Source organism: Lutra lutra, chromosome 1 (assembly GCF_902655055.1).
Source record: "Lutra lutra chromosome 1, mLutLut1.2, whole genome shotgun sequence".
In the NCBI taxonomy this organism is placed as follows: domain Eukaryota; kingdom Metazoa; phylum Chordata; class Mammalia; order Carnivora; family Mustelidae; genus Lutra; species Lutra lutra.
Window position 1 is genome coordinate 170649733 of NC_062278.1, and position 27215 is coordinate 170676947.

The 27215-nt window shown below is 49.3% G+C and overlaps 1 protein-coding gene across 12 annotated transcripts in view; it reads left to right on the forward strand.

Moving 5' to 3' along the window:
* ATP2B2 (ATPase plasma membrane Ca2+ transporting 2) overlaps positions 1-27215 on the forward strand; it is a 367245-nt gene that overhangs the window by 258120 nt on the left and 81910 nt on the right. The gene's annotated exons all lie outside the window — the stretch shown is intronic.

The window sequence follows — 27215 nt, forward strand, 5'->3', positions numbered from 1 at the left end:
GGTCAGTCTACCCTGACTGCATGGAGTTTGTGAGGTCAGAGAGGAGGATGGTAGCTTCAGCGGCGTGTGCCTGTGGGCCTGATGTGTGGAAGGCCCGTCCATGTGTTGGGGAAGGTGCGCACGAAGAGCGGGCGTGCTCTGTGCCTTTGAGGAGAGCTTGGCCTGGATGGGTAGAAAGGGTAGCTGAGGAGCAAAGGCGGGTTCAGGAGCACCAAATATGCAGTGGTCATAGCCAAACCCCAGCACTGTTACCATTCACACCCGTGTAGCAGGCATAGCTGGGACTGTCCACGGGAACTAGTGGTAGGACTAGTGTCCCCTTGGTGAAGTGGCCAACGCAGTTTCATGGTCAAATCCTGGCTGCATTTCTTATCCCTCTGTGAAACACTAGACCCTTCTGTGCCTCAGTTTCCTCATCTGTAACATGGGGCAATAACAGTTGCATAAACTCTCTTAGGGTTCCTGTGAGGATCCAAGTAATGTATGTGAAGTGCTTAGTGGCTGGCAGGTGGCAGGTGCTGCATCTATATGAGCTGTTACTATTCTATGTTGAGGAGTTTCTGTGTGACTTTAGAGACAAGTTGGGTTTAAATTAACAGAGAAGTGATGGGCGCCTGGGTGACTCAGTGGGTTAAAGCCTCTACCTTCGGCTCAGGTCATGATCTCAGGGTCCTGGGATCGAGCCCCACATCAGGCTCTCTGCTCAGCAGGGAGCCTGCTTTCTCCTCTCTCTCTGCCTGCCTCTCTGCCTACTTGTGATTTCTGTCTGTCAAATAAATAAATAAAAATTTTAATTAATTAATTAATTAACAGAGAAGTGAAAGGCCGGCTTATCTGGGCAGATCAGTGGGCTTGAGCAACACATGTGAGGCTGTGGGTTTAAAAAAAAAAAGCCCCAAATCTGATTTGCAAAGTTTATACACCCCCCACCGCCATCACCAAGAAAAGTAAATCCCTTAAAAGCACTAGCTTTCTGTGAAAGTCTGATGAATCACGTGTGGATGCTTTCCAGAATGCCACTGTCACGTCTTTCTGAATCATCAATAAAATAAACCCACATGTTGATTGATACGTGCTATCCATTTTCCCAGGCTGGGTCAGCAGAATGTGTGTGAGGCACACAGTTCCACAGGCTTGGGGGGTGGCCGGAAGGTACAGCACAGTTAGTGGAAGCGCCCAACCCACCATTGACCGAAGGGCTTCTGGGTGTATTCCAGCAAGTCTAGACGGACTTCTTGTTCCATGAACAATGCTATTTGGCTTTGTGGGTGCATGCAGTCAGGCATCCAGAGGAGGAATGGAGGCTGCAAGCACTTGTGGGGAACATTCACAGGTGGGCCTCACACTATGCAGACCCACTGTGCAGAAAGCCCGCATCCCCGAGCTACCGGGCAGCGGTAATTTACTGCATGCAAACTCATCAGGGCCAGGCCCTTGCGCGGGCTTGCCTCATGTCCTCACAGCAGCCCCTTGAGTGGGAAACAACAGCCTGGAGGAAAAGGGGGTCTTGATTTTTGCTCTGATCTTTGCTCTGCAGAATAAATATGCACTAAACACTAAGTGCCTACTATGTGCTCGGGAGCGTAAAGAACAAGGACTTCAAGTCCCAATTCCACCATTGAGGATTTTGAGCAAATCATTCCATCCCTCTGAGCCTCAGCATCCCTGTTTGTAAAGGGCATGATCATAATGCCCACCTACCAGAACCATGGACACAGGTGTTCAGTGAATGTCCCATTGCTTCCCCTGCTTTGGTCATGCCAAGCGGAGGTGTAGGCGGGCAAGGCCGACACACATGCTCTTGTTGAATGCATATGTACTGTGTGCTTACAATGTGCAGCTTGAGCCACTTTGCTCTTCTGGGAAGAGATGCCTGCATGCTGCTCAGAAGCAGTGTTCGTGTGATGTGGCTGTATGCAGGACAGGTGAGAAGGCCAAGACAGGGAGAGACAGCCTTCTAGGACATTCCCTCTCCATCTTAGAATCAGGGGCAACGAGAGGGGCATGTCAGACAGGAGACAACTCCAAGGTCACAGAAGCAGGCAAGAACCAGTAGAAAAGGGCAGCCAGTGGCAGGGGCCAGGGCCTCCTTCCAGCAAGAGGGGGGAACCCCTCCTGCAACCCCTCCCCATCCAGAGCTCCCTAAACACTTCCAGGAAAGAGGGGTGCAGAGCTGGGTTGTAAATTTCCATGCCCTGAAGACTGTCCCAGTCTAGCTACAATACCAGTTACATCTGTGATCCTAGAGGTTCCTTAACACGTCTTGAGTGCTTGCAGACCAGGCTTGCTGCAGAGTGACTGTGCTGCTACCTCATTTCATCTTCGCAAACAGGAATTGTTTCTATCCACAGCTCAGAGCACCACTACTAATAAGGGGCACAGCCAGGATGGCTCCTGAACATGCGCACATAATCCCCTTACTCTACTGTCTCCTGCTGACAAAAATAACTCTACAGCCAGAGGGAGTGTGCTGAAGGTCGTAGGAGGAGGCAATCCGATCCATGCCTGTTGGAGACAAATACAGGAGAGGCTTTCTTTGAGCTAGGTCGCAAAGGCCAGGGAGGAGTTGAATATGCAGAGATGGGAAGGAAATCACACTCTTAGAGAAGGAAACAGCATGAGCAAAGGCCCTGAGGTGAGACCTAGAATGTCATGGGAAGAAATGAGGAATTCCTTGTGCTTGGAGCCTAGGATGTATCTCAAAGGGCAGAGTACCCCAGCCCACAGACTAAGGATTGGTTTTTGTAGACTAGGACTTCTAGCTGGTTTGTTCATGCTGTGGGCAGGCTCCACTTTGATAATAGGTGTTTATATTTGTCTGTGCTGTCCACGAGAGTGTGAAATGGGCATGAGGTGGGATGGTGTGGGGGGTGGGCAGGGAGAGTACAGCCCCTCTGCATGGGCCAGAAGAGCCAAAGAACTTGCTGAATGTAGGGAAATTGAGGGTTTGGAAAGGTGGTTCTTATACTGGGTTCCCTGGCATTCCACAGTGGTGCCCCAGGGGACAGGGAGATAAGTAGGTGAAGTTCTGGGCTTCCTGCCCCACCATGTACCAAAGCAGCTCCTTTTTTATCTGTTTTGCATGGTGAAGCATCTGGCAAGATTTTTTTTAACAAAGAGTTTTTTAAAAAATAAAAGAAAAAAATTTGAAAACCCTTGATGAAATTGGAGAAAGGCAGTAAACTAGAGTATCTAAAAGCCTGGGTTGGCACCCGGGTTATATAAGTTCTCAGTGCCTCAGTTTTTACATTTGTAGAATGGAGCAGGTGGTATCCAGCTCCCAGGGCCCATACTAGTCTATGGACTCAATAAGAAAACAGAGGGCCCTGCCTCTGGAGAGGATTGTCTGTCCTCATGTATTGCTCCCCCAGGGGGTGCAGGAAAAGGACACTCAGCCCACCGACCTGTGTTAGCAGACACTGAGCTAGGAAGACTCGGGTGGAGACCATCCTGACTTTGATGCTTATTAACTGAGACCTTCTCAGGCCTGCCCACCTCCACCCTGCAATTCTGCCCCTCATTCTCCCCATCTGGAAAATAAGAGCATGGGTTCTGTTGTCTCTGAGACTCCTCCAGACTCAGACATTCTAGAATTCTAAACACACTGCCTCAATATCCGTAGCAGTACAGACATCAAACTGGCCAAAGGATGGCTGACTCAGAGCCAGACCCCAGTGACAGTGGCCTTGAATCTTGGGGGTGTAGCTGAGACTCGACCCTAACACGTCCACAACCATGCCTGCAGCCCCTCAACCCAGCTCCAGCCCACCCCTTCCCTACCAGGCAGCTTCCAAATTCTACACACACTGACCTCCAAAGGCCCAGGGGTATTCCCTGGCAAAAATTCTCTGGCCCCAGAAGCCCAAGGGTCTGGACACCTGTTTCTGATTATTTTGCCTCCCTGGGTCTCAATATCCTCATCTCCAAATGGGCCAAAGAGTGAAAGATGTTGTTCAGTAACTGCAGGCTGGACTGTCAGTGGTAGGTCAACCTCAGGGGTCTGCCCAGCCTGACTCCCACAAAGCTTGAGAGAGGTGAAGCAGGCTCTCCCTGCAGACCTGCCTGTCACATGAGAGGCCCTGACAGGGCAGGTAAGTTATCTCCACAGGCCCCCCTCACCACGAAATGATTATCTTACTCCTCCTGGCAGAACCCAGGCCCCTGCTGTAGTTTCAGACCTAGAGCTATTTATAGGCAGTGGAAATTAGCATCTCGGCTCCTGGTTCCCTAGGACCCCCTGCCAGCCTCAGCCTCTACCCCAGAGGGAGACCCCCTGGAAGTTTTCGTGGTTCCAGCAAATGATCCCAGAGACTACTTAGGAGCAGAAAAGACTCTGCTCTCTCTGTGTGATAGATGCCGACAAGATGCCGTGGAGTTGAGAGGTAGAAGTGAGCCCTTCTAGCTGAAGGATCTGGGAAGGTTTCATGGAGGAGGCAGTATGTGAGCACGATGTTGAAGGATAGGCAGGGTTTGCAATGGAGAAGGGCACTCCAGGGAGAGGGAACAGTGGGGACAAAAGCACAGAGTCAGAGAAGAAGAGTGTGTAAAAAGAAGAGCCTTTCATTCATTTGGCTGGAGCTTGGTCGAGGGAGTGACTAGAAGTAGTGATAATAATTAGGGTTAACAGGGTGCCTGGGTGGCTCAGTGGGTTAAGCCTCCACCTTCAGCTCAGGTCATGATCTCAGGGTCCTGGGATTGAGCCCTGCATTGCACTCTCTGCTCAGCAGGGAGCCTGCTTCCCCTCTCTCTGTCTGCCTCTCTGCCTGCTTGTGATCTCTCTGTCAAATAAATAAATAAAATCTTTAAAAAAATAATTAAGGGTAACTGAGCATTATAGATCTTCCAGATATCACCCTGAGAGCATTATATCCACCATCACCTCATTTAATCCTCCCAACAACCCTCTGAGGTAGGCACTGGGATTATCCCCATTTTTACAAATAAGGAAATGGAAACACAGAGAAGTTAAATCACTTGCTCACAGTCACACAGCTCATGGGTGCAAGAACTGGAATTCAGATGCCAACAGGCAACCCCAGAGCCCATACTAGGAGCCTCTGTCAAGGGGTCTGAATGTTAAGCCAAAGGCTTGGGCTTCAATTAAGAGACAGGAGAGAGCCCTAAGGTTCTTGAGTAGAGGAGCAGTGTGGTCAAGGCAGCTGGTCTGGATTGGAATAGGGACACAGCCCAGGGAATAAAGGCAATGCAGAGGGAGAGGACAGTCACTGAGAGAGAGGTGACAGAGTTAGACCTGGCCAGGGTGGTGGTAATGGAGAGGAGGGAGCACCGAGCAGCAGGACCCTGCCTGTGATAGATGATCATGGAAGACTCCATTTTTAAGATAGCAGCTGACTGCTCATGGAGGAGACTAGGAGAGAGCAGCGGCACAGAACCCAGCAGAGAGGCTAGACCTAGAGGTGAAACACCTAGATGACAGAGAAGTCATCTCATAAGTGTGCTCATAAGTCCCACACCTGCACAGGGGAAGGTGAGCCACAGGAGGGCAGAGATATGGTCCTGTGCTGTTCTCTGCTATATCCTAGCACCTAGAATAGTACCCAGCACAGAATGCACTCAATAAACATGAATGAATTCACCTGGAGCACTTGTCAAGCACAGGTCCTTAGGGAATGCCAGCTACTAAAGGAGTAGGCAGCAGGCAGAGCAGGAGATGTTGGAGATGGCATAAGGAGAGGGTCACCTGCAGGTAGGGTGTGATCAGGGTGTTTGACACTGGATAGGGAGTGTCAAACCTTGGGAGATGTTCGAGGAGGACAGTAAAAGAACAACAGCATTGGGGACAAACTGCTGGATGAGGTCTTGGGAAACATCTGCTGAACAGAAGAGCAAAATCGAGCATTCCCTGGAACTATCTCCCATCACCCACAACAACTCAACTGGGTGAGAGCAGATGTAACAAAGGCCTGAGTAATTCGCAGACGCACAGGACCACAGGTCTGGAACAGTTCTCAGGGACCATCCAACAATCCCAGGGTACACATTGGAACAGAGAGGCCCAGGAGGGAAGCGCCCTGCCCAAGCACAAAGATCCCACAACCAGGGAGCTCTTAGTAATCCCTACACGTGGAAAAGGGGGCAGAGTCCAGCCTCACTTGCCCCCAAAGCATCCACCCTTCTCCCCAGGCCCCCCAGTTTTCTCATCCATCCTTGTACGGCCTCTGTGCTCCTTTCCAGGGGCCACCATAACAAATGACCCAGACCAGAGGACTTAAACTATGGAAATGTGTTGTCCCACAGTTCTGGAGGCTGGAGGTCTAAGATCAAGGTGTTGGTCAGCAGGGTTGGCTCCTTTCTAGAGCCGTGAGGGAAGCCTCTGTTCAGGGCCTCTCTCCTTGCTTATGGATGGCCATCCTCTCCCTGTGTCTTAACATTGTCTTCCATGCATCTCTGTGCCCACATTTAAGACACCGGTCATAGATGATTAGGCCCACCCTGACAACCTCATCTTAACTTAGTAACTAGTCACCTCTGCAATGACCCGGCCTCCGAACACGGTCACATTCGAGGCGCTGGAGTTGATGGTTGTGGAGGGACTCAATTCAACCCAAAACATTGTCACTTGAGACAATCACTTCTGTTCTTGAAAACAGTTTCTCTCCTATAAAAGCAGGGACATAAATGGGAACAGATGAGGCCTATGGGGGCTGGGGGGCAGACGAGCTCACTGCTGAATGGACATGTATGCCTCAGAGAGCCTGTGGCACGCTGGGCATTAGGAAGTAACGATACAGCCTAAGTGTTAAATAGCAGATGCCCCCAGGTCTGAATCCCTCCTGTGCCACTTCCGTACTCACTGTGCTGTGCCAAGAAAATGACTTCACCTCTCAGAACCTGTTTACTCATCTGTGAATTAGTGCTTATTCATGGGCCCCTGTGAGGCCTACATGAGCAGGTGCGTGTAAGAACACACGGCACAGAGCAGGGAGCCTGCAGGGAATGCAGACCATTATTATTATTCTCATTATCATCATCATCATTCAATAGGTTTTTGAAGGTGAAGCCCAGAGAGGAAAAAATCGTGCCCAATCTCACACAGCCATCTGGCACGAAACCAAATGAGAACTCAGGTCTTCCCATCTAGACTCTCAGCTTTTTCTTTCATTTTCTTTTATTTTATTTTAATTATTTTAGAGAGAGTGTGTGTGTGAGCACAATGAGGTGGAGTGAGGCAGAGGAAGAGGGAGAGAGAGAATCTCAGGAAGACACCCCACTGAGCACCAAGCTCAGTGCGGTGATATCTGACAACCTGATATTATGCATGACCTGAGTGGACATCAAGGCCACACTTAACCAACTGAACCACCCTGGCACCCCCAGTCTCAACTTTTTAAACCACATCTCTGTGTGATAATTTAAAAAAAAAAAAAAAAAGGTAACTTCTAAATGCCCAGTATTAGGAAAACAATGAAGCCTATTTTCAGCTTCTCCGTATGCCACATGGAACACTGTGGAAAATGGTAGTTGCCGAGAACAAGAAGCAGCATGAATGAGGTCTTGAAATAGGTGATATGAAAACAGGGAGGTTTACCAGTGACCATGGCAACAGCCTCACAAAAACAGATGCAAGGGAAGAGAAGCGTAAAGGAAGCATCCCGAAGTGGCCGGTGCTGGGGCTAAGGGGTGAGACTTAGGGGTGATGGTTTTTCTCTCAGTGTCTCCTTCTGCATTTGTGGGGATGTGGTTCCGAGATGGGTCATCTGAGGACCAGCGGCCACCCAAGCAGTGTGAGGAAGATCCCTGGTCAGAATGCTCCACGTTAGAGCAAGGGCTGGAAAACCAAGCTCAGTTTTCGGGAGGATAATTGGGACATTCAGGGGTCAATGGCAGGACAGACAGACCCAGAAGCTTGGGAGTTTTCCTTTGCTCCAAAACACACTGGAGCTCAGGCCCAAATAAGAGAGAGCAGGGCCAGGGTGGGGCCAGGTAGACCCCTGCTCTGCCAATGACCTTGATTCTGGTTTCCTGGTCTCACTTACCTGCCTCTTTCTGGGCCTCAACATTCTCAAGGGCCTCCAGGTCTGGGCATTGTGGACTATGAAAGTGGGGCCTGAATCCCAGGCCCGGGGGTTGGAGGCTGTTTGGCAGGGCCTGGACATGGTGCACCAACTGAGGATCCAATGTCAGCAGCTCAACTCACTCACTATGTGACCTCAGATGAATTATAGTCCCCCTCTGAGCCTCAGTTTCCTCATCTGAAAAGTGGGCTTAGATAACGCCTACCTACAGGGTTACCAGAAAAAATAAATGAGAATAATGTGTATATCAGCCTGTCCCTTTTATATCCTCTCTCCCTCCATATATTCTCCTTATCATGGCCTGAATAAATTTAAATATGAATCTACTTGTGCCACCATTTACTCAAAACCCAGTGGTACCCACTGCTCTTAGAACAAAATTCAAATCCTTCACTGTGGCCTTCAGGCCTGATGTGATCCAGCTGCCACCCATTGCAGAGTCCTCAAGGACAGGTTTCTAGGCCCACAGGAGATGAGAGTCCCTAGAGCTTCCTTTAAAACCACAGAACTTGCCTTTCCATTGATGTCATATTGGGATTCCAGAATAAATTAAAGGTAACTGAAAATAAATAGTAATAATTATAATGTTGAGACTATAGATACCCAACCCCTTACTAATCCCCACCAAATTTCACACATCCTCTGGTGGAGTATGCCCCATCCTCTGGCTGAGAATCATTGCATTCATTTAGTTCTTCTATCTTTTGAAGTAACATTTATTGAGTGCCTATTATGTGATAGCTAGATGTTGTCCTAAGTGCTGGGGATACAGCAGTGAACACAGATACCTCCCCTCACAAAGTTTATAGGGATCCAAAAAAAAAAAAATACAGAAACAAATAAATGAACAAGAAAATGTATCAGGTGGATAAGGACTTTGAGGGCACACAGGGGAAGAAGAGATTGAGATGGGCAGTCAGAGAAGGCTTCCCTATGGAGGTGTTATCTAACCTTAGCCTCAAATAACATGCTGCATTCCCACATTTGACTGAGGGTGAGTTCTGGTCAGGCTCTAGCTGTTCAGTGTTTTCAGATCTCCTGTGTCCTTTTCCTGGGCTCTGCCAGGCACTCTGATCTCTTTCATGATCTCTTTCATGATCTCTTTTTATATCATGGCTGGCCTGGTGATAAGCATGTTCAGCCTCCCATTCTATAGTAAAGAAACTGAGGCTCAGAGAGGACTTGCACAGAGTCACACAGTGATGGGTCACAGAGATGGGGCTTGTCTTTGTGTCTTCTAACTTTCCCAGTCCTGTGCCTCTTCCCCCATCTCTTTTCTTGCCGGGATGTTATTTGGAAAAGTTACAGTGTCAGAAAACAAGTCCCCTAATCTGTTAGAGCCTGGAGCTACCAGCTGGGAGAGAACCAAGCCCCAGGAGGCCACTGAGTGTTCAGTAAGGTAAAGGGGTTACAAAACTGGCCCAATCCCAGAGGAATAAGCATGCAGGAAAAGTCCTAGGCAAGCCGCATTGCAGGGGGGGAAATCCCTGCAGAGGCAAACTGTAAAACACAGAGGTTAGCTTTGTAAATTACCATACTTTGATTTACTCCTAAAAGGAAAAAGCATTTCTCTTCCATAGAGTATCTGGTGGGTAGGCAGGCACCACCCTAGACTTTTGGACTTTATGCTTCCTGAGGGCAGGGGCAGTTTCATTTGCCTCTGAAACCCCAAGTACCTCGTGAGATTCTGAGTAGGTGAAAACATGAGTGAGGATTGCATGCACATGTGCATATGTGTGGCCTGCAGGCTCCACAGCCTGCCTCCCCGCAACCAGAACCCACCGCCCAGCTCTGCATGGGGACCACGGAAATATCGGAGACTAGCCCTAGCCAAAGCCCCCAGCAAGCCACATGATCCCTGCCCATACCCTGGCCCAACTTCCCTGCATTCCCACTCTCTCTGATGTGGAAAGGTATGTGCCTTTCATCCCCACCCAGAGGTCGGGTCTGGGGGAAGGTACCAGCCAGGGAGGGGCTGGGATCTGACTCGGAGAGATGTGCCTCTTGCTGCCCCCTTGCTGGCCTCAAGGACGTAGGAGCTGGCACGAAGCCGCCAGCATCCTCTTGAAGTCCTGGGAGATCTAATTACCCAGACAAGGAGAAAGTGGTGAGCAAGCGAGCTCCCGGGTTTGGAATGATCAGGTTTTTGACAGTCAGCGCGGGGCCAGACTGCAAAACTGTCCCTCTGATGTTCTGTGGATAGGCCCGTGAAACAGCGGACTGTTTGATCAGGAACTGCCAGCTTTTCTGTCACCCCCAAAGGCTTTCCTAAATCGTCCTAACAATTACCATCTCGGGGAGCCAGCCATGCTTCAGGCCTCAGCATGGTAATGAGAAAAGTGCAGCCACAAGATAGGAGGCTAATGGAGACCCCACTTGAGGCTGGGGTGAGTCTCCACCTTGGGGTTGAATTCTGAGCGTGGGGTGTGGCCTGGATTACTTGCTCTTTAAATACCACATCCTCATTCCAGTATGAACACCATTTTATAGATGAGGAAACTGAGGCATGGTGTGCCCAAGGTTGCTGAACAACAAGTTGCCAGGGTGACAGCTGAACCCAGGCCTGCCTGGCCCTAACCCCTGCTCTTTCAATGTGTTCCAGATGCCCTCAGATCATAGATATATGTTTTCCCCTATCCCTATTTTGTGTGTTAAAATTTCAGAGATTCTTGGGACGCATGATACCAGCTCTGTTCAAAAGTTTTGACACTGAAAAGTACTAAGAATGATGACTTTTCTGTTTTTTAGTTTATGGGCATTTTTATTTTTGCCATACATCTCTGAGAAGGAACTTCCTCCAGCAGGTGTAGGACAAAGCAGTAGGGTTTGAGGATATCAGCTCACCTTCCTTTGCAGAGTAGAAAAGCCTGGAGTGAGACAAGGGTCAGAAAGGCTCCCTAAGCACCAGGCACAGGAAAAGACCTTCGTCTGGTTTTCCATTGATTCACCAGATGTTTCTTGAGCACTTACTATGTGCTAGATGTAGTGTAGGCCCTGGAGACAGACACAGCAATGAACAAAATAATATCACTGCTTTGGTGGGTCCTGCATTCCAATGTGGGTGACAAGCAAAATAATGAAGAAAAGAGCAAAATCATTGAGACTATCCATCATAATAAATTATCTAGAGGAAATAAGCAAGGGGTTGAGGTTGGGGATAACAGGGCGGATCCTCTGAGACCCTGGAATCAGGAGGCAGAGAAGACCTGGAAAATGAGAGGAGGCTGCATGTGTGTTGGAGGGCAGAGAGTGGGGAGTGGCCCGAGCATAGGCTGGGAGGTGGGACCTGAGAGACCTGAGAGCTAAGGGAGAAAGCAGGGACTGCACCACCGAGCCTGCTTGTGGGAGGTGCACGTGGTTTCTTCTAAGGCAGGCAGCTGCTGGGGCTGGAACAGGCTGAGAATAGGCTTCCTGGAGAGGAAGAGGCAAGGCCACTTTTTGAACCCCTGCCTGGTCGAGGGCCTCTGCATCTGTCCTACCCGCTGGGGGAACCCCAGCCCCAATCTCTAAATACAGGGCCCTGCCCCCACACCTGCCTTGGTGCTTTGTTCTGTTCATTTTGGTTATGTGCCTCAGGCCAACTTGAACTCAACAGAATGTGACTTGAGGATTCATTGGGAACATTTTGTTTCCCCACAAAATTAAAAGCTGCTACAAGGATGTATGTTTCTTGTTGCTAGGCAGTCAGGTGTGACCTGTGAGCAGTGGGGGCTTTTTCTGGACAGAGTGACTGGTCCATCCACCCTTCTCTTTCCACAACTTTCCAAGGCCCAGACCCTCCCAGGCAGAAACCCAGGGACTCACAATGAGGGGAACAAAATACAAGGTAGACAGAAGCAGAAGAGGGTGATAATTTTAAACAAACACCGAATGGGTTCAGCCCAAAGGAAAAATAAAGAGAAGGGCCTTTTGCCAAAATTTAGGGAAAGTCCTTTGTGACCATGGTAGTGGTCCACTCTTTTACCAGATGCTAAATTAAACCCTGTTCTGAGCACATTAACCTACATGATGAAGGTTCTTGCATAACCCCCATTTTAAAGATAGGAAAACTGAGGCACCTGGGGGTTAACACGCCCAACCTATAAGCGGCAGGGCCATGCAGTCTGGCCCCAACCCAGCACCAAAGCAAAGGGGTGAATGGCCCAACTGAGAGATCAGATTGGGGTTGAAGAGGACAAATAGAACACATGAGAGGTTTACTCAAAAACTGGAATGAATCAATTCAACTCTTAGTGGGGTCCTACTGTGTGCTGGACAATTTTCCTTGCACAGAAATGACACAAAGACCTCCTGTTGGTGGAAGGGGAGTAGAAGCAGATGGACCCAAGCAGGCCATCATACTCTTTACCAGAGTGTGGCAGGTGCCATGAGAGAGAAGAAAAACATGCTGGGAAGGATGGCATTGAGGACAGACCCCAAAGGAAAGGTGAAAGACCCAGCCTGGAAAAGCAACCAAAGGTGGAAAAAGAGGCATTTCAAGTGTCGTTTTGTTACATTGGATTGGAGTTAATTTTTTAGGTGTCTGTCTCTACCCCAGATGGGAGCACCTCAAAGCAGAGGTCATGTGTTATTTATTTTTGTGTCCTTAGGAGACAACACATATCTGACTTTTTCCATGACAGCAATCACAAAATGTTTATTTAAAAATACATGAACAAAGCAGAAAGAAATGGAGAATGAATGAGATTGGTCTTAACTCTCAAACAGATGTTAGACTCTATATGTTCAGCATTTAGAGCCATTACAAGTTCTAGCATGGAGACTGGGCACTTATTGAGGGTCAGAGCTGCATATATGGTGGGTCAGAGGCAGTGGGGCAGGGAGGACAGAGACTCATGAAGGCACCGTTGTAGGAGTAGCCAAGTGAGAGATACTGACAGCCCAAACTCAGATGATGATCTCAAGAGTGAAAAAGAAAAGGCCAAATCTAGAAATACCAAGGAGGCTGGTCAGTATGACCAGAAAGAGGAACAGATTTGAAGGACACAATGAGCTGTGTCTTAGACTTGCTGAGTTGGAAACCTGGCCAAAACAACCAAGTGGGGCTACGTTGTGAGCTCCATGAAATCCTGGTCCAAGGATCGAAAGGGAGAAGACAAGATGAGAGGTACAGCAAATACCTTAAACACAATTCTCCACTTCCAGAACCCACGTCTGTAGGTTCATCAATCCCACGCTCAACTTGAGGTAGACTCTGCTAATCAATCATGGTTGACTTGCAAGATTAAACTTATTTGTTGCCCCTGTTGGAGAAGCAGCAGCCAGGTGGTGGTGAGGGAAGCCTTCAGAGAGTCCCTCTCTGACAGTCAGAATAACAGGGAGAAGGGGGCAACACAGGAGCAGAGGTGGGAGCAGTGAACCTTGGAAGTTAAGGTCAGGGTTTAAACCATTTGAGGTCAAGGTCAGAACCATGACCTTTCCCTTCTGTACACCTTAAACTTTTTTTTTTTTTTAAAAAGACTTTAAAGACTTACAGAGTTTAAACACTTAAACTCTTTAAGAGTTTTTTTTTAAAAAAACAACTCTTTCTAAGTGAAAGCACCCAGCTATAATTATTCATTCATTCCAATTAGTGACAAAGCATTCATTCTTATGAATAATAATATTCTGAGGGCACATTCAATAACTTTCTGGGTAAGCTTAACTATTCTGAACTGATTTCAGTTTTATTGTTGGTGAAGACTTTAAGGAGCGTGCTTTTCTTCTGCTGTGAGATCTGCAGCCTACCAGCCACCCATTCTGCCCATACCTGTTTATTGTGGACCTACTATGTGCTGGACTCTGTTACAGGTAACAGAACAATCTCCACCAACCTCATCAGGGAGTTCACAGTCTAGGGTAACAGCCGGCCTCAGAGCTGTCCATGGTTCCAGCAGTGGGCAGGCTCCACAACCTTCCTTCCTCTCCAGACTGTCAGTTTAACAATTAGAGAAAGAGAGAAAATGTTCTCAGTCTTCTTTCAGTTTTCAAGAAAGCATCACAGCTGACCTTCCAGCATCCCTGCCTTCAACCTGGCAAGAGCAGGGACATGGCCAGTTAGCTGAGTAACTGTCTCTTCTCTCCCAGAGGAGGAAGGACTTGCCTCCCAACAGAAATGTCCCCAAGGAGTAGACTAGAAACTCAGGCATCCCAGGAACTGGATTCTTAAGGCCAGACACATGAATCTTGTCTAATGCTTGGATTTGGCAAAATTTCAGAAACAGTTTGCTGAAGGAACCCTCTCTGCCAAAGCAACAGCCTTCTAAGTAACACTCAAAGGGAGAATGTGACCAGTTTCTAGGTAGGGAAGGGAGTAGCCAGCTCCCTGCCAGACAGGAAGGATCTAGCATATGAAATGAAAGAGGCTTTTCTGTCCCATGGGCAGCAATGGGGGCCGCGGGGCATGGGGGTGGTCTTTGTCAAATTATTGAAGAGACACACAGAACATCAAAGTTACAAAAGAACATCCAACAGTGGTAAGCATCAATGTGAATGACAGACACAGAATGCAAATGCCTACTGTTCCCAAAAGAGACACCCACACATGCCAGCAGCAAGGAGCAGCAGGGGCAGGAGGCTCAATGTCAAGACTTGGGTTCTAGTCCTGGCTATGCCACTGAGAGCTCAGGCTCCTCCTCCACAGAGTACAGATAAGGCTATTGGCCTCACGTAGTTTAATTCATTCAGCTGGTGACTTCAGGTAATATTTACCAAATGTCTGCTCTATGCCAAATACTGTGTGCCATGCATTGCCTCACATAATCCTCACATCAGCCTCTAGGGTCTGCAGGAGCTCCCATTTTATTACCCAAGAGGCCCAGAGAAGGTGAGTGACTCACCTCAGGCCACACAGCTTAAAAGTGGTCCAGCTGGAATCACAGTTAATCACAGGACACAATAACCACACACTTCAAAGCCCAGAAGATAAAAATTAACTGCATGTCCTACTTGCTTCCAAAAGACTTGGAGACAGCATATGGTAACAGCAACACGCAGTTAGACCTCCAGGTGGATGGAGAAGCTCCAGGGAGGGTGGGAACAGCCATTTCTGCTTAGCAGTGTACGTCCACCACTTGAGGGAGTGCCATGCCAGCACAGAGGGGCTCATGGCTACAAGTCACTGAATGAATGAATGACCGATTGAATTAACCCAAACACTGTAGCAATTCAGAAGAGAACTCGAGCCAGCTTCCATGGGTTCAAGTCCAACTCTGCCACTTCCTGGTTGTGTGTAAAATGGGGTGACAGTAGTTCCCCACACAAGGAGTCAGTTGGAGGATGAATGGGCTTACACAAGGCAGCGCAGTTAGCATCGAGCCTGGCCAACAGGAAATACTGGGTGTTGTCCGTGGCGATTCTGAGGATGAGTGGTTTGACCAGAGGGTTTCATACGTATGCTGTGACTGAGCACGGTGACAACCCTTCCTCCCTCCACGAGCACAGGGCATGTACCGTGTCCATCTCTAACCAAGGACACAAAATGAATGACATAGGCCTTGCCTTTCGGGAGCTCAAAATTAAGTAACCAGAAGGGTCAGCTAAAATACCACGTAATAACCTCTATAGAGATAGGAGGCAGGAGCAAGGTGCCGTTGGGTCAAAGTGGGGCTGGTCAAGGGTGGCTCCCTGCACCTGTTTCAGGAAGGTTGAGAGCCAGAAGGGCAGCCAGGCAGAGAGAGAATGGCATGCTGGAGGCAGGGCCAGGGGATAAGAAGTTCGCCATCATCGACATCCCTGCTCCCTGGTGGGTCCCTCTCTGTGTGCCACACACACACTGCATGTTCATCCCTGGGCGGCACCCTCCACGAGGCGAGGGGCCCCAGTACTGACCCAGCAGCCTTAGAAGGCCCCTCATAAAAGATTAACAGCTTCATGAATCAATGATATGGTTATGAGAGAAGCGTGCAGGAGGATCTGGGAATGGGCGAGCAACAAGGGCCCTTCCAGAGCCAATCCAAGCCCCCCCAGTGGAAAGGAAGCAGGGGCGTGGCCGCTGATTGGAGGAAGCCAGACCCCAGGGCTGTCTCACGCACTCATCAAGCAGGTCTCACTGACCTGTCTTCTTTTTTGGGGTTCCCCCAGGACAGAGTGTGTGTTGAGGATGGGGTGCAGGTGGTATATTTGGGAGTGATCCCAGGAGTGAGAGAAGGAGGGAGACAACAGGGAAGAGAGGAATGCCCACATGAGATCTGCTAGGGACTGCTTACAGCTTTCACGGGGAGTTACCCTCAGCTTTCTGGGGTCTTTGTGCGTTCTCTGCTTGGCTTTATAGCTGTCACACTACCATCTTTCTCCTCACCTCCCCCACTCCATTCCCCTCCTCCCCAGAATTCTTTCATCCTGAGGGAGAATCTATTTCTAGGGGATGTCTCTTAGTCCTCAAAGAAGCTGCCGTTTTTAACAACAGAGAGAAGCTTCTGTCACAGAGCAGAAGGCCTCTACCTTCCTGGTTCTGTCTGATGTGAAATCTCACCAAATGGTTTCTCCAGCCATCACTTCAGACCCCTGAAGTGGCAAGTGTGAGGGACGCCTCAGGGTGACGCTGGACATGGGTGTTTCCCGCAAGTCCTTTGTGAGGCTGGCTGGGGCCTTCTCCATCCCTCCCATCAGCAACGAAGAGGAGGCCACAGAGGTGATTACAATGCGGCCTTGGACATGGTGGGGGTGACTTGAGGAGACCCCAGGTATCTCCCAGGCCCCTCAATCCTCAGCCTGAAAGTGTCTAAGAGCAGGTGTTGTCTTGGAATTACACAGTGCCCCATCTTTACCTCCTTTCTCCCCATGCAAGTGTCTAGGAGAGGCCCCATATTTATTGAATATCTATCAACTGAGTATCAGACCAAGACAGATGCACTTGCTGCCCCCATGGAGCTTAGAGTCAGCAGGTACTCACACATTAAGAAAAACTAATTACATTATTAATTATTAAAATCATGATAAAAATGAAAGGGATTTTCAGAGAGTTGTGAGAACTTTCAAAATGAGTTCCCACCTAGGGGCAGGAAGAGGGATAGATTTGGCCAAAGGAAGTGCTCAGTTAGGTGCAAAGAGGGAAAGGGCATCCCAAACAGAAGGAACAGCATGTGCAAAGGCCCTGTGGCAGTAAAGCACTTCTGCTGAAACCACAGAGAAGAAGCTAGTGTCACTGAAGCATAGCGGTTGGAGGAAACAATGAGTCTTCAGAAGAAAGTGAAGACCATACTGTACAGGACCTTTCAGAATTGGCAAGGAGCATAGATTTTCCCAGTATGCTGTAGGAGCCACTGGAGCATTTTAAGCAAGGGCCTGACATTAACACCATGTGTTTATACTTTTGAAACATCCCTCTGCCTGCTGGGTGAAGAATATTGAGAGTGGGAGCGGGGAGACTGGGAAGACCAAAGCTACCCAGGACAGCAGTGATGGTGGCCTAGACCAATATGAAGGCTGTGGAGGGGAGTGAGCAGAGCTGAGACAATCATCTCTTTGGTGTAGGAGGTCCACTGCATGGACAAATAGGGTTGGAGCAGGAGAGGACCCTGATGGGAGATGAGGACAGGACTCAGGGGAAAGAGGAGATGATGGGCATTGTGCATATAACACCTACTATGTATCTGGCATGTCACTCTCGCTTCTTCCTTTTAATCTGCACAACCAGACTCTGGGCTAGACACCACAGCCCATGCAACAGACGAGGTGAAATGACTTGCTCAACAACACACAAGTAGTAAGTATAGAAGCCAAAGTTTTACTCCAGAATATCAGCCCCCAAGCCCACTCCTCCCAAAGGTTATATGGAGACAAACCTTTAATTTCTTATAGTACATATTGATTTCCACTTTATTTTTTTAAAGATTTATTTATTTGAGAGTGAGAGAGCAGGGTGGGGGTGGGTAGAGGGAGAAGAGAATCTTAAGCAGCCTCCATGCTGAGTGTGGACCCCAATACGGGGCTCGATCTCATGATCCTCACAGCCTGAGCTGAAACCAAGAGTCAGACATTTAACCAACTGTGCCACCCAGGGACCCCTGATTTCCCCCTTTAAATCAAATTTTGAATTCTTCAAATAAAACATGAGCACACTCTCCTATTAAAATTAAAATATTTCTCTCAAAAAGAGGGTCCCTTTGACCACCAGAACCTGCCGTAGTACCTTTTTCCCTCCCCAGAGGTCCCACCTTCATGAATTTAGAGCAGATCCTTGCAGACCTTCTGCTACATGGTTACCTATATAGGTACCCACAGGAAATATAAGCTATTGTTTTGCTGAGTTTTCTGTTTTTTACATGTATGGAATCAGACTATACATGTTGCCCTGCAACTTGGTTTTTCTCGCTCAACAGTTTGTCTTGGAGAGCCTTCTGTGTGAGTACTTATGAATGCATCTTATTTTTTTTAACTGTTGCATAGTATTTTATGGACTGGATGTACCACAGTTTATTTAACCCGTTTGCTTTCCAAAGACAGAAATGCATTTTTCTATAAATGTTGTAGCTTTTGAAGGGCTGGTAGATCCTTTTTTCCTTTCAAAATATGAGACTTTTATTTATGTTAATGGAGGAATCCAGACCGCAGTGACAACACAAATATTTAGTAACACCAAGCCTGGTGAGTAAGTTTTCCCATTTTCCTTCAGGTGCTTGGCATCCCTGGAAGCTATCCCTTGTCCATTGCCAAGTCTCTGTTTATAGCAAAAGGCTATCTCAAGAGCAACAGAAGAATGGTAGCATCGTTGGCTTTGATTTCAGTGCCGTGTCCGGAAGCAGGCAGCCTGGCACAGCAGGGAAAGGGTACAGCTATGGACCCTCGAAGATCAGGATTCAAATCCTAGCTTTAGCTCTGTGACCCTGGGCAAATTACTTTACCTCTCTGAGCCTTGGTTTGTCCAACTATAAAATGGATAAAACCCATAAAATGGCCAGAAGAAGTAAATGCAAGACACATATACAAAGGAATGATCATATAAGAATACATACTTGGGGGCGCCTGGGTGGCTCAGTGGGTTAAGCCGCTGCCTTCGGCTCAGGTCATGATCTCAGGGTCCTGGGATCGAGTCCCACATCGGGCTCTCTGCTCAGCAGGGAGCCTGCTTCCCTCTCTCTCTCTCTCTGCCTGCCTCTCTGTCTACTTGTGATCTCTCTCTGTCAAATAAATAAATAAAATCTTTAAAAAAAAATACATACTTGGGGGCACCTGGGTGGCTCAGTTGGTTGAGCGACTGCCTTCAGCTCAGGTCATGATCCTGGAGTACCAGGATCAAGTCCTGCTTTGGGCTCCCAGCTCCAAGGGGAGTCTGCTTCTCCCTCTGACCTTCTCCCCTCTCATGCTCTCTCTCACTGTCTCTCTCTCAAATAAATAAATAAAATCTTTTAAAAAAGAATACAGGGGCGCCTGGGTTGCTCAGTGGGTTAAAGCCTCTGCCTTCGGCTCAGATCATGATTCCAGGGTCCTGGGATCGAGCCCCGCATCGGGCTCTCTGCTCAGCGGGGAGCCTGCTTCCCTCTCTCTCTCTGCCTCCCTCTCTGCCTGCTTGTGATCTCTCTCTGTCAAGTAAATGAATAAAATCGTTAAAAAAAAAAAAAAGAATACATACTTGGGCTCTGTCGGCAGTATCAGTATAGTGGGGGTAATGGGGTACAGGGAGTCCCCTCTGAGACTAAAGGGGCCACATGTGATCACAGAACAATGAGAAGGTATAAATACTCTGTGCCACTCTGGTGTGTCATATGGGGGTGGGGTTTGAGTTCAAAGGGAAGAAAGGGGTATTCTGGCCAGATTCTTGGCATCGGCTGTGTGCCAGGCACTTCCCACATGGCTCCTCCTTTTAACTTCACCCCAGCGGACAGAGCTAGGTTATCCCTCTGCACCAGTTTGTGGAAGAGGAAACTGAGGCTCAGAGAGGGGGTGCCATTTATCCAGGGTCTCAGTAAGTGGTCAAGACGCGCTCTGCGCCTTCCTCCTCCAGACCCAAGAAACTGCGGGCAGCAGCTGTGCAGAGCGCCCCCTCCTGGAGAGATAGAGAAGCTCCTCTCATGATAAGCTCTCCCATATCCAGGTTCAACCAAGACTGTCAAAGAAGAGAAAAATGGATTTTCTGACGTCCATTTTTCCAAGGGGATGAGATAAAAGCTTCTCAAAGGTCACCTCAGGACAGTCTGAATCACATCTCTTAAGTGAGATTGACAGAGAGCAAGAATATGAAATGGCCACCATTTTGGTGTGTGCAATAAAGCTCAATTCTTTGAAGCTCAGCATTCCTTGAGCAAAATAAGCATCCCCTCCCTTGGTGAAAAGGGCCTGCCCCAGTAATCAGGAGTCCAGCGCAGTGCTGCTGCTGAATCACCCTGTATCTGGGCCATGGCGCTTTCCCGTCTCTGGGCCTTAGTTTCCCTCCTCCTCGAACGGGAGGGTGAGACTGGTGGGCCACAGACTTGTCCCACTCCAACAGCAGGAGAAGCCAGAGGAGGGGACTGGCGGAGCCTGAGGGGTAGGGTTGCCAGAATTAACAAAGAAAACTACAGGACGTCCAGTTACATTTGAATTGCAGATAAACAAAAAATAATTAATGCTTTTATTAGTAGCGTGTCCCAAATATTATACGGGATAGAACTTAACCTTTAAAAAATATTTGCTGTTTATCTGAAATCCACATTTAATTGGGTGTCCTGTATTTTATCTGACAACCCTACTCAGGGTTCATAGCTTCAAGATGAGCCCCTGGCCACCTACCTCCCAACGAGATCCCTACCACCCACTCCCACACCACACCCCCAACATCCCCACTGCCCTATCCAGATAAAGATTCTGGAGCCATGAGCTGAGAGGTGTTACAGGTGTAAGATTCCTACAGTGGAGTAGAGGGGTGGAAACATGGCCCGATGGGGGAAAAGACAGCCGGTGAATTTAAATCAGTAGAGAAGTTCGTGTCCGCATGCGTGTCAAGGTGGTTAGAGGGACACAACGTATGGGTTGCTCACAAGCTCCGGTTCCCTTCCATGTCATGTCCACGTGTGTACACACAAGCTAGTGGCCATCGCATCTGTGTGTTCTGGAGAAAGAGGCCAGTGCTAAGGCCATGTGCATTCATACCGTGTCTGTGTGCCTGTGTGTGGCTAGAGGCCAGCTCTGTGTGTGCTCCCATGAACTGGTAAACGGCCGGCTCCACATCACCACCCATAATCACTAGAGACCCTGTATCCGGAGAAGACCCCAGGCGGGGCCATGACATGTCAGAGAGACACCCCTCACCCTGCACCCGTCCATCAGGAATCAGGAACCCAGGCATCATGCATGTGCCGGCCATGGACATGGTCAAAGAGCCATCAGATCTGTTCAAAGCCTATAGCAACTTACAGACAGAAGCAAGTGCAGCCTGTGGGGCTCCCCACGGCATGGGCTGTTGTTCTGCAGAGGGGTTGTTGAGCCCAGGTTTGTTAAGTGGCTCTTACAGGTGGCCTGTGGCCACTTGTGTGTGCAGAGCCCTCTAGGCAGCCTCAGCACCCACATCCCCACGTCAGGGCCCCAGAGAGGCAGGAGAGGGAGAGAAGTTTCGGAAAGGCCTACTATGCCAGACGTAGACAGTCCTCCTCCAGGGGGTGCTGGAATCAGAATCTGGAAGACAGTGGCAGCAAGGGGTGGGTCTCAGCTGGCCTTGGACCTCAGGGCCAAAACCTGACACAGAAGAGATGTCCAGTAAGTGTGTTAGTGAGTGACCTGGGTGACAAACGCTTTCAGGGAAGGACAAGAAGGACGGATTGCTCTTGGTGGGCAAATCAAGGAAGGCTTTCAAGAGGTAGTAGTAAACTTTCATCTGGGTCTCAGAAGACTAAATAACTCAACAGAGGGGAGGGGTGGGCCTTCTGGGCTAGGAGTCAGATGAGCCAAGACACAGCAGACAAATGCCAGCAAATGCCAGACCTATTTCAGAGCTTGACAACACAGTGGGATAAACATAGGACTGAGAGTGAGGCAGGACGAGTCCTTTGGGACAACCTCAAAGAAGCCACCATGAGCACAGGAGTTGGTCACAGTCGTGAATGGGGAGCCATGGAAGGTTGTAGAGCAGGGCAGAGCAACCTTCAGCATGAACTCTTGGTCTAATCTCCTTTTCTGGTCTGTTTCCCTCCTCACCTTGTTTCTAGTTTTTCTCTGGGCTCCTTCAGCCACCAGTGGGAGACAGAGGGTCTAACTATGGCCTCCACGTCCCCCTTGGCATCAAGTCTGGCTCTCAGCCTCTCAAACCACAGCACTCCTTCCTGCCTCTGCTGCCTCAAGGCAGATTGTGAGTCTAACATGCGTGTGCAGCTTTCAGGGAGAGAGACCAGCCCTGAGGGAGCTGGCACCGCTGCTGAAGAAAGCAAAAGATAGACAAGGCGGGCCCAGGCTCTGTCCCCCACCTGTCGTGGGACCTGGACAAGCTGCTGCCCTCTCAGAGCCTCGGCAGAAACCCCTGCGTGCCAGGGTTACTCATGAGGCTCAAGGGCAGCGCCGTGCCTAAAGCCCCTAGCTTGTTAGTTACGTCCTCCCCTCCCTCTCCCCCACTCCACCCTGTCCCCAGAGGAGGGCTGTCACAATGCACATGCCTGAGCCCCACTCCCAGAGTAGCTGAGTCAGGTCTGAGTGGGCCTCAGAATTCGCATTTCTCACATGCTCGAAGGTGAGCCCGAAGCTGCTGGTCTGGAAACCACCAAGTCGTCCACCGGCACTCCCAAGGCCCAGGGCCTCGTGCCAGCCCATTTCAGTCAGAATCTCTAGGTTTGGGGCCTAGACATAAATATGTTTTTTAAGCTCCTTGGTGATTCCAATGTACCACCAAGTTAGGAGCTGGTTAGGAGGTAGTTAGGAGCTGGTTAGGAGCTAGGGACTTGCAGCAACAGTAGCAGGTACTACTTATCAAGACTTTACCCCAAGCCAGGCACCTGTCCAACCAAGCACATTCTCAGTGCACTCTGTCCCCGCAGTGGCTGCATGAGGTGGTGCTAGCCTCATCCCCAAGTTGTATGCCAGGAACTTGCTGCTGAGACCCATAGAGCTCACTGCCCAAGGTCACAGAACTGGGAGGTAGTCTTGGGCAAGGCTTAAAGTTAGGTCTTTCCTGCCATTTCACCATTTTGTTTTGAACATTGTGAATTCCCAAACATCCCAGCAGGGGTTCCTTTGTAAGCAGCCTGCTCTCCCTGGCCTCTGACAGATGGGAAGCACGTGATCTCCCCCTACACTGTGAGGCCCAGGCCACTCATCTGCACACGGACACACAGCCATACCCTTGAGTGGGCACGCACCTGCACGGACTGCCTCTCTCACCTACTAAGTCACACACCTATCTTCTGAGTGCATCCCCTCATCTGAACCCTTTTTGGTTTTTAAATGCACATAAGGACCATGAAGCCACCTTTGGCCTTCCTAGGAGAGCACTCACCATTTGTTTCATCTGAAATTTCCTAAGCACCCCAGAGCCGACAGGGTCAGGCTTGTGCAAGCCAATGACTTAATCAGATAAGGTCACTGTGGGGCACTTGTTCGGTGTCTACAGCCACTTCCAACTAGATCAGGCTGGAGCAGGACAGGTGTGACCCCTGGGCGCTGTGGCAAGGGGCCTGACTCAGTTTCCTTCCCAGCAGGAGGACTCTGTGTCCCAATGTACATAAGTGTGTTATGGGGCGATCGCAATAGAAGAAGAAGAACTTCACAGTTCACAGAGCATTGTCAGAGTCTTGTTTGATCCTCAAGCAAAATAACCTGAGGGTCCCCCAGAGAGGGAGAGTGATCTATTCATGGTCACACAGCAAGTAAAGACCCATCCAAACCAAGTCTCGGGACAGAGGTAGGAGTGTGGTGTGGCGACCTTAGTGGGTCCAGACACAGTCTCACGCAATAGCAATGCTGACAGAAATACTCAGGAAGCACATTCCAGCCCCAGAGGAATAGTAGTGGTGGGAGCATGGTAGTTAGTGGTAGTGTGGTTGTTAGTTAGTAGTAGCATGGTAGTTAGTAGTAGTGTGGTTGTTAGTTAGTTGTAGCATGGTAGGTAGTGGTAACAGCCGCATCTATGGTTTATGGGGGCCAGTAAGGACCATGTACCAGCATCTCGGGGAGCAATTTGTTTTGGCACCAGTACCCAACAGCAGATGGAAATTTACTTTTTACTTGTGATCATGTGCGCAGACAGCAGGCAGGTTCACTCAGCCAGACAATGTCCCCCCTCCCACAAATATCAGCCAGATACAATGGGCAGGTTTCGTTACAGCACCAAAACTTCTCTGGTGCCCCTTTGCTGGGAACAGGGATGCTCAGCCTTGCGAAGGTCTCAGAACAGGAAAGAAGAACTGAGACATCATCTGGATGGCTCGGAACACTCCCCCTGAGCCCCTCCTGACGGTCAGAGGCCCCTACTTTTGACAAAGCCCACCCTGTTGGCATGGAGCCCCTTGTTTCAATGCCCCACACCCAGGAAGAACAGAGCCCTGCCCCCAATTACCTGGCCCCAAAGTCAGTCAGATTTTATACACCCCATTTCATCATCTTGCTCCTTCATTCTGACCTCTGAGTGTCTACAACTTTACTTGCTTCAATTCTCCCTTTTTATCCTAATGAATTATGCATGTCCTACCTCCAAAGTAGCTTATAAAATTTGTCTCATACAAAAAGATTTTAAGAGACTGAAGTAAGGAAATTCAGACAAAGGGAAGAAAGGAGGACTAAGATTATGATTTACAGGCACAACACATGGCCCTCAGCCCTCCATGCAGCTCCAAGAGGTGAACTGCAAATTCACTGCTGAGCTACCAGGCAGGCCAGGGGAAGAAGGCAACAAGAGGAGTGCCGTGATCCAGAGTCTTCATTTGATAACCCGCACATCACATGATGACCTGTGTGGCTCCAAACAGATGTGTCCTCTCCGTGGATACTATCTGCCCCCTCTCTGGAGGGGCACACCAGGGATGCTCCAGCCACATCAGCCTTTTCCAAGCCCTTTGGGGTTTCTTCTGCCTCTGTCAACCCCTCTTCCCCCACCCCAACCCATTTACCTGATTAACCCTCACTCCTTCTGAGCTCACCCAATTACACTTCCTCCAGGAAACCCATCCTGGCATGGTGGTCTTCCTCAGTGCAGTGTCTCCACCATGCAGTGCGATGTTTGGCTTATAGTAGGTGCTCAATAAGTATTTGTTGATTGACTAAATGAGCAAGTGGATGATTGGATGCACACTATCTAATAGGATCCTAGCTACTTTCTCTATCTTGAGAAGGGTTGAGAAGGGGTGGGGAAACTTAAGCCTCTTTAGATAGAAGGAACCAGAGTCCCTGAGGCCCTGGCATCTAGGGACAGGACACCATGGCAGGTTGGCCAGCCTCTGAGTGTGCTCTCCCTTCTCCCCTCCCTAGACATCCTTGCACTTCAGCCCACTGGTGAGAAAGTGCTGCCCTCTAAGAAAGCCAGGACCCCTCCCTGCACTTTCTCTTCCTGGTCCCTGGGTCTGCACTCTGGTCGAGACAATGCCAAGGCTCCCTCTACTCCTGAAAGAACTTCAGCTGGTACTCACTGTCCCCCTGAGCTTTCCTTAACAGAAACATGTCCCCAGAGCCACCATGAGGTCAGTGTTTGGGTCAGAGAGCTCTTAGTCACAAGTTCCATCTCCCTGGGGTCCGTGCACAGATCCTTGCCTGAGCCACACATTGGGATTTTTATGTGGTATCACCTGAGTTTTTAATGTCTACGACGAATTATCATTCTGTTAACAGGTGCAGGTGCACAACTGACCAAACAAGGCCTCTCTGATGGCCTGAGGCTGCCGTTTGTGGCACTCAGGGCTGGGTCCAAAAGAGCTAGGAAGGAAAAGGCATTCCAGGCAAAGGAATGAGGACTAACAGGGGCAAGGGCTCAGAGGCTGTGGTCTGGGGGGGTGGGGGTACGGGCGGGGGGAATCCAGTTGTGTCCAGGACAGCTGGATACAGAGGAAGTTTGGGGTGAAGGTTCTTCCAATAGTCAATAATAGCAAGTAGCCATTACAACAAATAATTCCTGTACAACCAAATTTCCCCTGCTCTGCACTTGGCTTTCTCCTATTACGTGCCTAATAGAACACACAAATTTCGATTCTGGTAGAAGGATTTGCACAAGTGCTGGAGGTTTTCCACCATGAAGGCACAATGACTGTGCCTGTATAATTTACAGAGAGATTTTGCACACGTTCCTCTGTGTATGGCTCACCACCGTCTAGGGGTTATTTTGCTCTCATTTTATTGATGAGGAAATTGAGTCTCCTAGGGTTGAAATTACTGGCCAAATTCATCCACAAACCTGACTCCTCACTCAGTACTCTGTCCTCTGCCTCTTGTGCTGGGGAGGAGGAAACCCCAGAAAGAGGAGGAAGAGACAGAGAGGCTGTTCTGCTCTGGCCCCTCCCCACTCCATGTTCCCCACCCCATAGCCTTGAGGGTCTTGCACCAGCAACCCCAGGGCTGAATCTAGCTCACAGCTATGTTGTATTTGGTCCTGAACTGTTCCTAATGGAGAAATTTTACATGAAATTCCAAATGTCCAGCTTCTCTTGGAAGACTGACAGATCTGCCACTCTGGGTCGACATTCTCCCACAGGAACTTTGCCCCATTCGCCACTACTCCATGTTGCCTCCTACCCATCTACTTCGTGCATTCACAAAACCTGCTTGGTCCTCCAGCTATGCATATTTGCCACCTCTGCACTGTGCTCTGACCCAGGACCCAGAATCTCAGTGCCAGCTTGTGAATCCCTAGACAATGGAACCCCTGAACCATGAGCAAACTCCCAGAACACCCACATTTTCAACTGGTCACCCTGTAGCCTCCAGAACATTTGAATCACAGACCCTCAGAAGACTCACCTCTCTCTGAATCAATCAAGATAGGCCCAGGAGATAGGCTGGCCCCAACATTGCCGAGCTGCTTCTACAGGAAGCCCTTGTTTACCAAACCTATGAAGAGCCCCCAGATATGAACAGACCACAGCAGGACCACTTCAGGACCTGTAGACCTTAGAACCCCTGGGATCCTCAGGGCCCACCCATCCTTTTGAATTCCTGTACTATCCAGATGGGGAAACAGAGGCTCAGAGAAAGAAACTGACTAGTCAAAGCCCAGCAAACTGTCATCACAGGCCAGTGTTGACTGGTCATAACCCCTTTCTTCAGAGGCCCACCACTCTCCCTAGTTCTCCCTTCTTCCCTTTATCAAAACCCACT